Genomic DNA, 11,257 nt, shown 5'->3' on the forward strand with positions numbered 1-11,257 from the left:
GAACCAGTCCATGAATCATTTTAAATGGTCAGTAATTAGGTAGAATTCATGGTAAATTACACACATCAGTGGAGCCCCACAGAGAATGAATAAGAGTTCTGCGCCCTCTTTTCCTCTTGGTACAATCATACGTCTTTGTAACCCAAGCTGTGTAGTGTACATTTGGTTAAGAGTTTTAAAACGGGGGTCTGGCTGTAATTAGGTCGTCCAGGTGTGGAGCTTGGCACTCCTCATTTTCTAGAAAAGGCGAAGGGAAGCATGGCCCCCGAAAACCGGGGCGACTTTCCTGGCGGAACAGAGGCCTTCTCTGTCTCAGCAGCATCTGGACTGAAGCAGAACACGGGCAAGGCGAAACAAGGGCCTCAGCTAGGGCCTCTTTCAGGGCAGGTAATGCAGAGTTCAACAGGAAATGGTGTGCAGGGATGTGGAAGTGCTTATTTGCTGTCTGTGTAGGTAACCCTCTGTTTGGTCTTGGTAAATGGCTTGTGTAAAACCAGATAATTTACGTTTGTGCAGACAGTAAAGTGACTGTGGCTTTGTTTAAACTGTGAGACAACATTTATTTCTCTGCTGCATGTCTCTTTACAAAAAAGAGTGAGTTTTTAAGATTTTCCTTTTTGACTCTAGGTGAAGGGTTACATGGCTATGAGTTGAAAAAACTACAGACATGAATGTCAGCCCCTTTATTTCATCAGTTTCATTATTTATTGGAGAAAGTCACATGCATAGAATTATAAGACATTAAGTTAGGACTGTTCACACTGTAAAGCTTTTTGCTGTCCCTCCAGATTGTGTGGGCTTTTGTTCTGGATTGTTGCAGCCTAAAGTACCTACAAGTAGTAAGTACAATATCAACCAAGGTGTGTCAGGTGTTATGAGCTGTTGGCCCCCACATACACAATGCACAAAGGGAGGGGGTTAATGGGGACTGGGGGTGGTCAATGGCCACTGCCCTGGGACCCACTAACAGATTTATCTGACCATGTATCCAATAAATCACCAACATCCCTTGAAACTTTAACAGGAGACACTTCAGGTAAATAGGGGGGAAAAATGTAACTAATACATACCACCATGAAACTTTCCCAGTTGATTACCGACATTAATACTTCTTTTTTGTATTACGTTAGTTGTCTGAAGTTAAATGTGAAATGTGCTTAATGAGGAATTATCTAATTAAATGTGTCTAAACTTACTTACATTTCCAGAACAGAAATCTGAACTTTGGATAAAGGTTCAAAATTCTTGTTTCATTTTGTCAACATGTTAGAGTCAAAGGTCAACAGCCATGGAAATAAAAATGATCGCCATTTGGCTGTTCTGTTAATAGTTTTTAAAACATTTAATGAAAAAAAACATGTTTTTGCCTGTAGTTTCTCACCTTAAAATGTTGTATTTGTGTCTGCACAACATTTCTATTTCTTTAATAGTATCTTATTAAAGGGTCTGTTCACCCAGTTAACAAATTTAGTTTTTCACTTAATGTAGTTGTGTCTAACTATGCAGTTAGCTTTCTTCTGACAATATATCTCAATGTTAAATACATATACTGGTGACAACATATAGAGAGATAAAAAAGCAACGACCTTATTACGTTGTCATTCTGTATGTCAGACATGTGCCTCGTACGTAGTCCTGAGCTCACTGGTGAGTCCAGTCTGTAATATATAAGCTGAGCATCATTCATGACAGGGATCTGTATGCTGGTATAATACTCCCCTGCAGTGAGTTTATTAATCTTCACATCAACATACAAACCCCACTGTGTTCATCAAGGCTCCACAAAACAGCTCATGTATACTTTATCTCATCTTCTAGTTTCAACATATTCACATCAGTGAAGTGCAGTGTTGGGTACACACTGTACAAAGGCGCAGCGACCTGAGAGGGCCCATGTTTCCATCACAGGGCCGTTGTATTGTCCACATGTAAGGGGGAAAAAATAGATCTAAAAGTAAATGCACTGTGTCACAGGAGGGGTTTGAGCCTTTTGATTGGGAATTTTCACACATTTTTAGTTTACATGCAAGCTTTGAGTTGTTAAAGATTTGACTAGTACTCTGCTTGTAACAATAATGTGTGTCTGTATGTTTTTCTGCAGAAAATAAGAAAACAAAAATGTTTTTGCATGAGGCCCATTGAGTCTTCCCCTGTGATAATGCACTTCTGTTGAGCATGCTGCCACTTTAGTGCGTCAGTAGTTGGGATCTAATTTTTAACCACAACAGTTGTGTGATAAGATAACATGTAATTATGTTAAGTACTGAGCAATGTAAAAATCCTTTTAATTTTTTTTATTTTGAATTTGTTTATTAAGCAATTAAGCAATGAACTGAAAGACCTTGAGGCAGATTGTAATATAAATAAAACTGACTTGAACAAGACCTTCCGGCCCAAATTTTCATGCACACACAGAAATATCAAAACCTAATGGGCAGACAACAAAGGCAGGGTGTTACATCTAAGCTTCTCTAAATTTTTGTTGTGTCTTGTCTATCACAACCCCATCCAAACATCATTTAACCAAAATATCAAACAGTAATGCCACAGTACTACAAAGCACTAGCTATGCTGAGTGTGCATCACTCCCCTGTGGTGCGGGAGCATAGAGCTGTCAGGCTGTGCAAAAAGCTTTGGCCTTTATCCTCCTCTGGTCTCAGCATTCGTTTGCTTTAATCTGCCCTGCCGAACAAGCCCGGGTCAGAACCCCTTCCTGTGAGACCAGGACTAATTCATTCCCAGGCAACTGGGATTTGTAGTCAGCAATCCGCTGACATCACCTTGAGAAAAAAAAACTCCCAGGCACCCCCATTCTGTGTTACATGATAAGGTTAATGAGAAAGGCAAGGGAGCCCGGTCCCTGCACAGCTCCATCCTCTCTACCCAGAGTTCCGTTCCTCAAGAGACGATATTGAGCAATTCACTTTGAACTAGATAAATCTGAACCATAATGACCCTACAAACTTCTTAACACAATCTGTGTCTCAGCCAGACTCATGCGCCTCTGTGTTTGGTGTTCCAGTGGGAAAATGGGAGAAGTCAGCTGAGTGTTGTTGTCCAGATGGGGATGTCATTGATGAGGAGAGGTGTGGGGCGAAACTGTCATAACATGCCGCGTCAGTTAGCAGTTTTAAAGGCACAGGGAGGAGATGGTAATGATGGGGTGGTGCATGTGTGTGTTCGGGGAGGAGGGGGGTTGTTGGTGGCTGTGAAGAGTTCCCAGTGGAACTGATTATCCCTATTTTAACTTATGAGACTGGGGGGGTGGGCAGGAAGCAGGGGAGGAGGTGGTGGTGGTGGGATGCTGCGGCTGTGAACAGCAGGCTAATTAATTACACATTGGCTTGTGGGAATATTCTGCCTAAATGCCAGTCAGGTCCCTGTGAGGCGGCACACTTAACAACTCGAGTACAGCACACACAGAGAAACACATGCTGCAAAACACACACGCTAACGGTTAGCGGTGGGAACAAACAAAATTATTTTTATGAATGTGATGTGATTAACTGCACACGCCATTTTGGAAATTTTGGAAAGATCACGTACTGTGTCAAACTGATATATTTCAAGAGGAAGATGTTTTCCACTTAAAGGGGGAAGGCATGCTAACTTGTGGGCTCCTGGCTGCCTAGAGCTATTTGGGATTGTTAGGGCTGTAAAATTGGTTCTCACAAGAACAACAAAAACACACACAAGCTTTGCCAGCGCTAGAAAAATGTATACATGCTCAATTGTATGATGGATCAGCTACAACTGATCTATGTTCAGATACAGGAAACTGCTGAAAAACTATTATATTCTTTTGAGATATTAAAAGACTAGCTAGCTATCCAGCCAAGATTTTCACCAATGATAGGCCATGTGTACTGTTCAATTTATTTCAGGACATTAATTTAGAATGGTGAACAGACCAGTTTATATAGAACTACTTAGTAGGTGTCCTACAACAGGAATTAATGGACACCCTGCAGCAAGAATGGAGTATTCAGCCAGACCATGGTATAAAACTTTATCACGGTTATGTGATTGCTTTATCAGGGACAAGTGGTGTAAGGGATCTTCCCCCCTTTACCCCCCTTTACCCCCCTCTCTCCCTTTCTCTCTTTAACCTCAAACCGGTCAAGGCTGACGGCTGCCCACCTAGAGCCTCAAGGATGTTTTTCCTTGCCACTGTCACTAAGAGCTTGCTTGTGGTGGAAACTGCTGGGTCTCTGTAAATTATTTTATAAAAAGACCTGCTCTATTTGAAAAGTGTCCTGACATTACGTTTGTTATGAATTGAAGAAGAAAAACATTGAATTGAATTGATTAAAAAAGGCCTATGAGAATAATTAGAAAACTTTATTTTACAGCAATTTTACCTTACCTCCATAGGCTCCCGTCTGATATCCTCAAACCTCATATTCCATCCCATGCTTTCCACTCTCAGAATACAAGGCTCCTGTCTCTCCAGAATTAAAAAGAAGTCAGCAGGCTGCAGGGCCTTTTCCTATCAAGCCCCTCTCCTCTGAAATAACCTCCTTGTTGATATCACACAAGGACTCCCTTGGGACCTTTAAATTCAAACTTAAAAATCTCTATAAATATATACACCTTAAATTAAGTTATTATTACTAAGATGCAGGAACAGGATCCCACCGTTCTCACTGATCCACCTCTAATTCAATCACCTGCACACACTTGTATAAAAGTGTGTCTGAGTTCTCACAACCCTCCCTGACAAATCTCATTCCTCTCTCTTTCTTCTCAGTGGACAGCACAGTGGCCTCACAAGAAGGTCCTGGATTTGAACCTTGGGCCATCCCAGGTCCTTTCTGTGTGGAGTTTACATGTTCTCCCAGTGTTACCGTGGATTCTCCAACAGGTGCTCCAGCATCCTGCCACCATCAAGACGTGTGTTAGGGTTAATACTTCCATCCAAGTTCATTTTCTCCCTCTATTACAGGAACTACTTAGGGATAATGAAACCCTAAGCTTAATAAGATCCCCACCTTAAGTCTTGACCCCCTGGGTTACTATCCCTACGCAACTGACTTTCATCCCCCTCCTCAATGTTGAAGTTGATTAGTTAAATTCACGCCTCAACCACACCTCTAATTACCTGTCACGCTACTTATACGTGGTCAACCCCTTCCTGCCCTGCAGTTTTCTCAACCCACCCTCCCATTCCCTTCCCTTTATCCTTTCACCTTACCTCATCCCGACCTACATCCCTTCATCCTCTCTTCTCCTCATCCCGTACAATTCAATCCGGTACATACCTCTTTCACATCTCATTCTAGGTACTGCAGCTTGGGTGGAAACACGCCTGAGATGGAACCTCTACACCCGGCCTTCAGCACATCTTCACAGACCAGCCTAGCAGATTACATCCTTCTTCCACCTTCTCCCCACCACATGCACATCAATTCATCTGTCCTTAACATCAAAAACCTCCAGAATGTCCATTAAACCTTGAAATGGAATATTGTTGTGGTGGGGTCCTTGCTACTTTTTATACCACACAATGACTGGTCTTTGATAGTAAACTTTCAGTTAGCTACATATTTTGTACCAGTTAGAATTATTCTTCCAGCAGGTCAGTCTCAATAAATGTATTAAGTCTACTACTACAGTCCAGGTTTTCAGTCATGTCATGCAGACAAGAATGGTACATTTTCTGAAAACCACTGAATCTCTCTAACTCTTTGTTGGTTTGTGTAACACAAGCACAGCTGTGTGTCTGTCTCTCTCTCTATCTCCCTCTCTCTCCCTAGTTTCTCCTCCTTCTACTCTCTCTTCACTTAGGCTGCTATGTGCTGGACCATTGGACTTCCTGGGACCTCTCGCTCCCCTGACTGTCAGTGTCTCATTCCAGATGTTTGTATCTGGATCTTTGGCCTCCAGAAGATTCGGCCTCTTCTCTCTTTCTCCACTGTGTGCATGTTTTCCTTGTTTCTCTCTCCCTCTTTGTCCCTTTCTCCTACCTGTGTGAAGGATGGTGTATACTTAGCAATACCTGAATATATGTCCAATCTTCTGTTTTATCCCAGTCTGTGAATACTGCTAGAAACTGCGAATTTCCCCTTGGGGATGAATAAAGTATCTATCTATCTATCTATCTATCTATCTATCTATCTATCTATCTATCTATCTATCTATCTATCTATCTATCTATCTATCTATCTATCTATCTATCTATCTATCTATCGGGCGGCTGTGGCTCAGAGGCAGAGCGGGTCATCCACTAGTCGGAAGGTTGATGGTTTGATCCCCGGCTCCTCCCGCCACGTGTCGAAGTATCCTTGAGCAAGATACTGAACCCCAAATTACTCCTGATGCTGTGCATTGGTGTGTGAATGTGTATGAATGGACTAGTTTCCGTTCGATCACTGTGCGAATGTGTGTGAAACGGTGAATGTGGCACGTAGTGTAAAAGCGCTTTGAGTAGTCGGAAGTCTAGAAAGGCACTATACAAGTAAAGGTCCATTTACCATCCATTTATCTATCTATCTGTATTCAATGCATAACAGTAACATTAGAGAACAGCTGATAAACTATACAATGAACCCAAAGGAGCGATGTTAGTGAACACAATAACTGCAGGAAGTTTGTTAGTCTGACAGGAACTAGAAAAAGAGATCACATCTCTCCTGTACTAGCTTCTCTGCACTGGCTCCCTGTAAAATTTAGAATAGAATTTAAAATCCTCCTCCTCATCTATAAAGCTCTTCATGGTGATGATCCCCTTCATTTCTTAAAGAGCTCATAGTACCCTATTACCCCACTAGAACACTACGTTCTCTGAATGCTGGGCTACTTGGTAAATGGTAAATGGACCTGTACTTGTATAGCCGACCTTCCGACCACTCAAAGCGCTTTTACACTACTTCTTCACCCTTTCACACAGTGATGGCAATGCCATCAAACAGAAACTTACACACACACACCGATGCATGGCATCGGGAGCAATTTGGGGTTCAGTAACTTGCTCAAGGATACTTCGACATGTGGCACCAGGAGCCGGGGATCGAACCCACAACCTTCCGATTAAGGACCCGCTCTGCCTCTGAGCCACAGCCGCCCACTTGTGGTTCCTATAGTCTCTAAAAGTAGAACAGGAGCCAGAACCTTCAGTTACCAAGCTCCTCTCCTGTGGAACCAGCTTCCAGTTGTGGTTCGGGAGGCAGACACCCTCACCACATTCAAGAGTAGGCTTAAGACGTTCCTCTTTGATAAAGCTTATAGTTAGGGCTGGATCAGGTGAGTCCTGAACCATCCCTTAGTTATGCTGCTATAGGCCTAGACTATTGGGGTATTTCCCATGGTGCACTGAGCTCCTCTCTTCCTCTCTCTTTCTGCACTCATTCATGTCCCATTAATGCATGTTACTAACTTCACTTCTTCCCCGGAGTTCTTGTGCTTTCTCATCTCGCAGGTTCTCATGGATCCTGGTGGAGCCTCCTGCCATGGTCCTGCTTGACTGCCATTGCCAATATCACTGATATTAGTGTTATTATTATTATAAGTATTATTATAGCTACGGTTACTGTTGTTGCTGTTGTCACTGCTCATTGTCCCCCATCGTTGCTGTTGTCATGTTCATCATCATCAGTCACTACTATTAGTGTAGTTGTTGCTACTGTTGTTGCTGTGCAACTGTCTGTCTGTCTGTCTGTCTGTCTGTCTGTCTGTCTGTCTCTGTCTTTTTTTTTTTCTCTTTTCTCTCTCTCTCTCTCTCTCGCTCACCACAACTGGTCGAGGCAGACGACCACCCACCTAGAGCCGAAGGATCTGTCCTTTTAACAGGCAGTTTTTCCTTGCCCCCGTCGTCAAGGTCTTGCTCATGGTGGTACTGTTGGGTCTCTGTAAATGTTATAAGGAGTTCGGTCTAGACCTGCTCTATTTGAAAAGTGTCCTGAGATAACTTCTGTTATGAATTGGCGCTATACAAATAAAATTGAATTGAATTGAATTGAATTGAAATTGAATTAAAACGAGAGATTTGGATGGATTATTTTAAATATTTCCTGTGAATATTAATAAAGATATCCTGACATTTTTAGGAACATTTTGTACAATTCTCTGTCTGTATTATGCATTTTTTAATAATCATACATACTTAATAATCACTTTTGTGAAAAAATCAGTGTTTTCTTTTCACTGACTCCTTTAAATCAAGAAGGCCTTGCAACCTCCCATGAAGCTTTTGCAACCTCTAGGTTTGGAACCAGTGCTCTACAGATTGTGAAGCCGCTTGAGGCAAAACATAAATCTCCACAGGGTACTTTCAATTATTAAATGCGTCTCTTCTGATCCAACTGTACCCTGTATGTATAGTTAGCTATCCAGCCATGTCGCAGTCCCCAAATCAATATCAAGATTTTCATGTTTACTGTTCAATTTTTTAATTTAGAACAGTGAACTGTTACATTTCATCCAAAGCTACTTAGTAGGTGTCCTATGTCAGGAATTAATGGACACCCTGCAAGAATGGAGTATTCAGCCAGACCACCGTCTCTCTAACCCAAACCGGTCGAGGCAGACGGCTGCCCACCTAGTGCTGGCCCATGGTGGGAACAGTTTAAAATAATTATGTAAGGAGTACGGTCTAGACATGCTCTACTTGAAAAGTGTATTGAAAGATTAATTGGCTCCCTATCCAGATTTTAAAGTGCTTCTGATGCCCATGTCAATGGGCACATTTACTTTATACCTGTCTGATATCCACAAACCTTAGATTCCAGTGTTTGAATCAACTGCTATGGTGATAAAGAGGGGTGATATGCAACAAGGTTTAAACCAGTATTGGGAACATTGGTTACATACATCCCTAAACATCCACACTTTTTATATTTGATTTTATTATTATTATTATTATTATTATTATGTAATAATAAGTAAAATGTGTCGGTATTGGTACTATTGGTAATATAGCAACTGTTATAAAACAAACTTGATCAAAAACACTGCACTGTTCTGTAAAAAGTTTTCTTTCTGAATCTTTTAATCGTATAAAGCAACTCCAGGCTAAAATTGTGTTTCTTCAAGAAACTCATAAGCTTGCAAGTGACATTATAAAGGTTAGAAGTAGATGGCCAGGACAGGTACTTTTCACATCCTACTCTTCTCAGGCTATAGGCATCTTAACTCTCATCCATAAATCTATTCCTCTACAAATCGAAATGTAATCAAAGACCCAGGAGAAAGATGCCTCAAAGCCCAAGGTATTCTACTACAGGAAAAATAACAATAATAATAACAACCCTAACCCTAAGTTTCTCAGCAATTTATTTCTTAAAGGAAAAATAATCCATCAGTTTATTTGGGAACGAGACCTTGAAGACATTTGGAGATTCCTACACCATATACTATGCTATCATACTCTTGCCATTCAAACACACACCACACATATTCTCGTATTGATTATTATTTCTAAAATTGAAGAATGTCAATATAATAGTTTTGTCACTTCAGACCATGTAGCAGTCTCCCTTATATGTATTGATTTTAAGTCCATTAGTGACCCCCCCTCCAAAAAAAACAACAAAAAAACTAAATGGAGGTTCCAGCAGAGATGGCTTTTACAGAAGTGTAGGTCAACAAATTGACTTCTTCTTTCAAATACAATTTGATGGGAGGCTTTTAAGGCTTTTATTAGGGGATAAATTATAAGTTTCACTAGCACAAAATCCAGAGCAGCTAAGCATAAAATGAAGTCTCTTGAATCTCAAATTGAAAGCCTAGAAGAGGGCCTATTCCAAAACCAGTGTAGAAACACAATAAAACAACAGCAACTGCTTTTACTGAGAACACAATACAATACAATATCAGCAGATACAGCTGCATCATGCCTACTAAAACTTAGCATGGCGTATTAAGCAACAGCAATCAGAGAGGGCTATCAACTATATAGAGAATGATAAAGGTAAGACTATTGTTGATCCTACAGAAATTAATAATGCACTCAAATGCGTCTATGAAAAATTATATTCTAGTGAATGCTCTCCAAATTTGGATGAACAAAACTAATTCCTCGATAATATATTCCAAGCATATCAGAAAAAAGTTCATTAGATTTAGACATAGACTTGAGCTTGACTCAGAAGCTTTAGACTCTATGAAAGTAGGAAAAGCTGCAGGCACTGATGGCCTCCCAAAGACATCTATAAGAAATTAAAGGAAAGGCACTGATAACTCTCCTACCAAAACCTGGAAAACCTAATACCATATGTGAGAATATGCGTCCAATTAGTCTGCTAAATTCTGACACAAAAATTCTTAGTAAGGCGCTAGCAAGGCAGCTAGAGATGATACTCCCTGGCATAATAGGTGAGGACCAGAATGGATTGGGCTCAGAGGTAGAGCAGGTCATCCACTAATCGGAAGGTTGTTGGTTCGATCCCTGGCAGAATCCTTGAGCAAGATACTGAACCCCAAATTGCACACTCATCGGTGTGTGAATGTGTATGAATGACTTTCTGTTCGATGGACTCTGCCGTCAATGTGCTTGAAAGGTGAATGTGGCATGTGCTTTGAGTGGTCGGAAGAATAGAAAGGAGCTATACAAGTACAGGTCCATTTAATGAACATCTTGCATATTCAGAAGGATGTTTGTGATACTGCACTTTTGGCCTTAGATGCAGAAAAGGCCTCTGATAGGGTTGAATGGCCCTATCTATTTGAGACACTTTCAAGATGGGGAAGAAATTTGCAAATGGATCAAACTACTTTACAACTGGGTTGATTTAGAGACAGGCTCTACTAAACCAGACCTACCACTGCATCTGTACATGTACTCATACAAAGTGAAAGCGCTGAGGGAAGCAACAAAATATTCTTATTGTACTGAATATGATAAATGTGTGGTATTACATTCACAAACATTTAAACATTTCTCAGACATTATCACATTCCAGTCCAAACTTGGGCAATGCTGAGTTTTAGCAATGTGTCTTCAGAGGGAAAGTTAGAAGCATGGAGGAAAAATTTGAACGAGGAAATAATGATAGCGGATTGGAACACAGTTTGTGAAGGTGCACAGAATTCTGTAAATACCTGTCTATTACTATTACTATTACAGTAGAACTGGTTAATGTGTATATATGCAACACCAGTAAAATTAAACCACTTTGACAACAATATACTAGACACATGTGCAGCGAGTGTACTGAACATAAAGGAACCCTGTATCATTCTATTTGGGAATGTAGTAAATAAATGGATTTTTGGAAGGAAGTTGTATATGTATATTTATTTTGGTACTGCTATTTTGTTT

General features: G+C 40.7%; 1 long non-coding RNA gene across 1 annotated transcript in view; it reads right to left on the reverse strand.

Moving 5' to 3' along the window:
• Nucleotides 1-11,257, reverse strand: part of LOC127378022 (uncharacterized) — a 167,646-nt gene that overhangs the window by 144,747 nt on the left and 11,642 nt on the right. The gene's annotated exons all lie outside the window — the stretch shown is intronic.

Source organism: Dicentrarchus labrax, unplaced genomic scaffold, assembly GCF_905237075.1.
Source record: "Dicentrarchus labrax unplaced genomic scaffold, dlabrax2021, whole genome shotgun sequence".
NCBI lineage: Eukaryota > Metazoa > Chordata > Actinopteri > Moronidae > Dicentrarchus > Dicentrarchus labrax.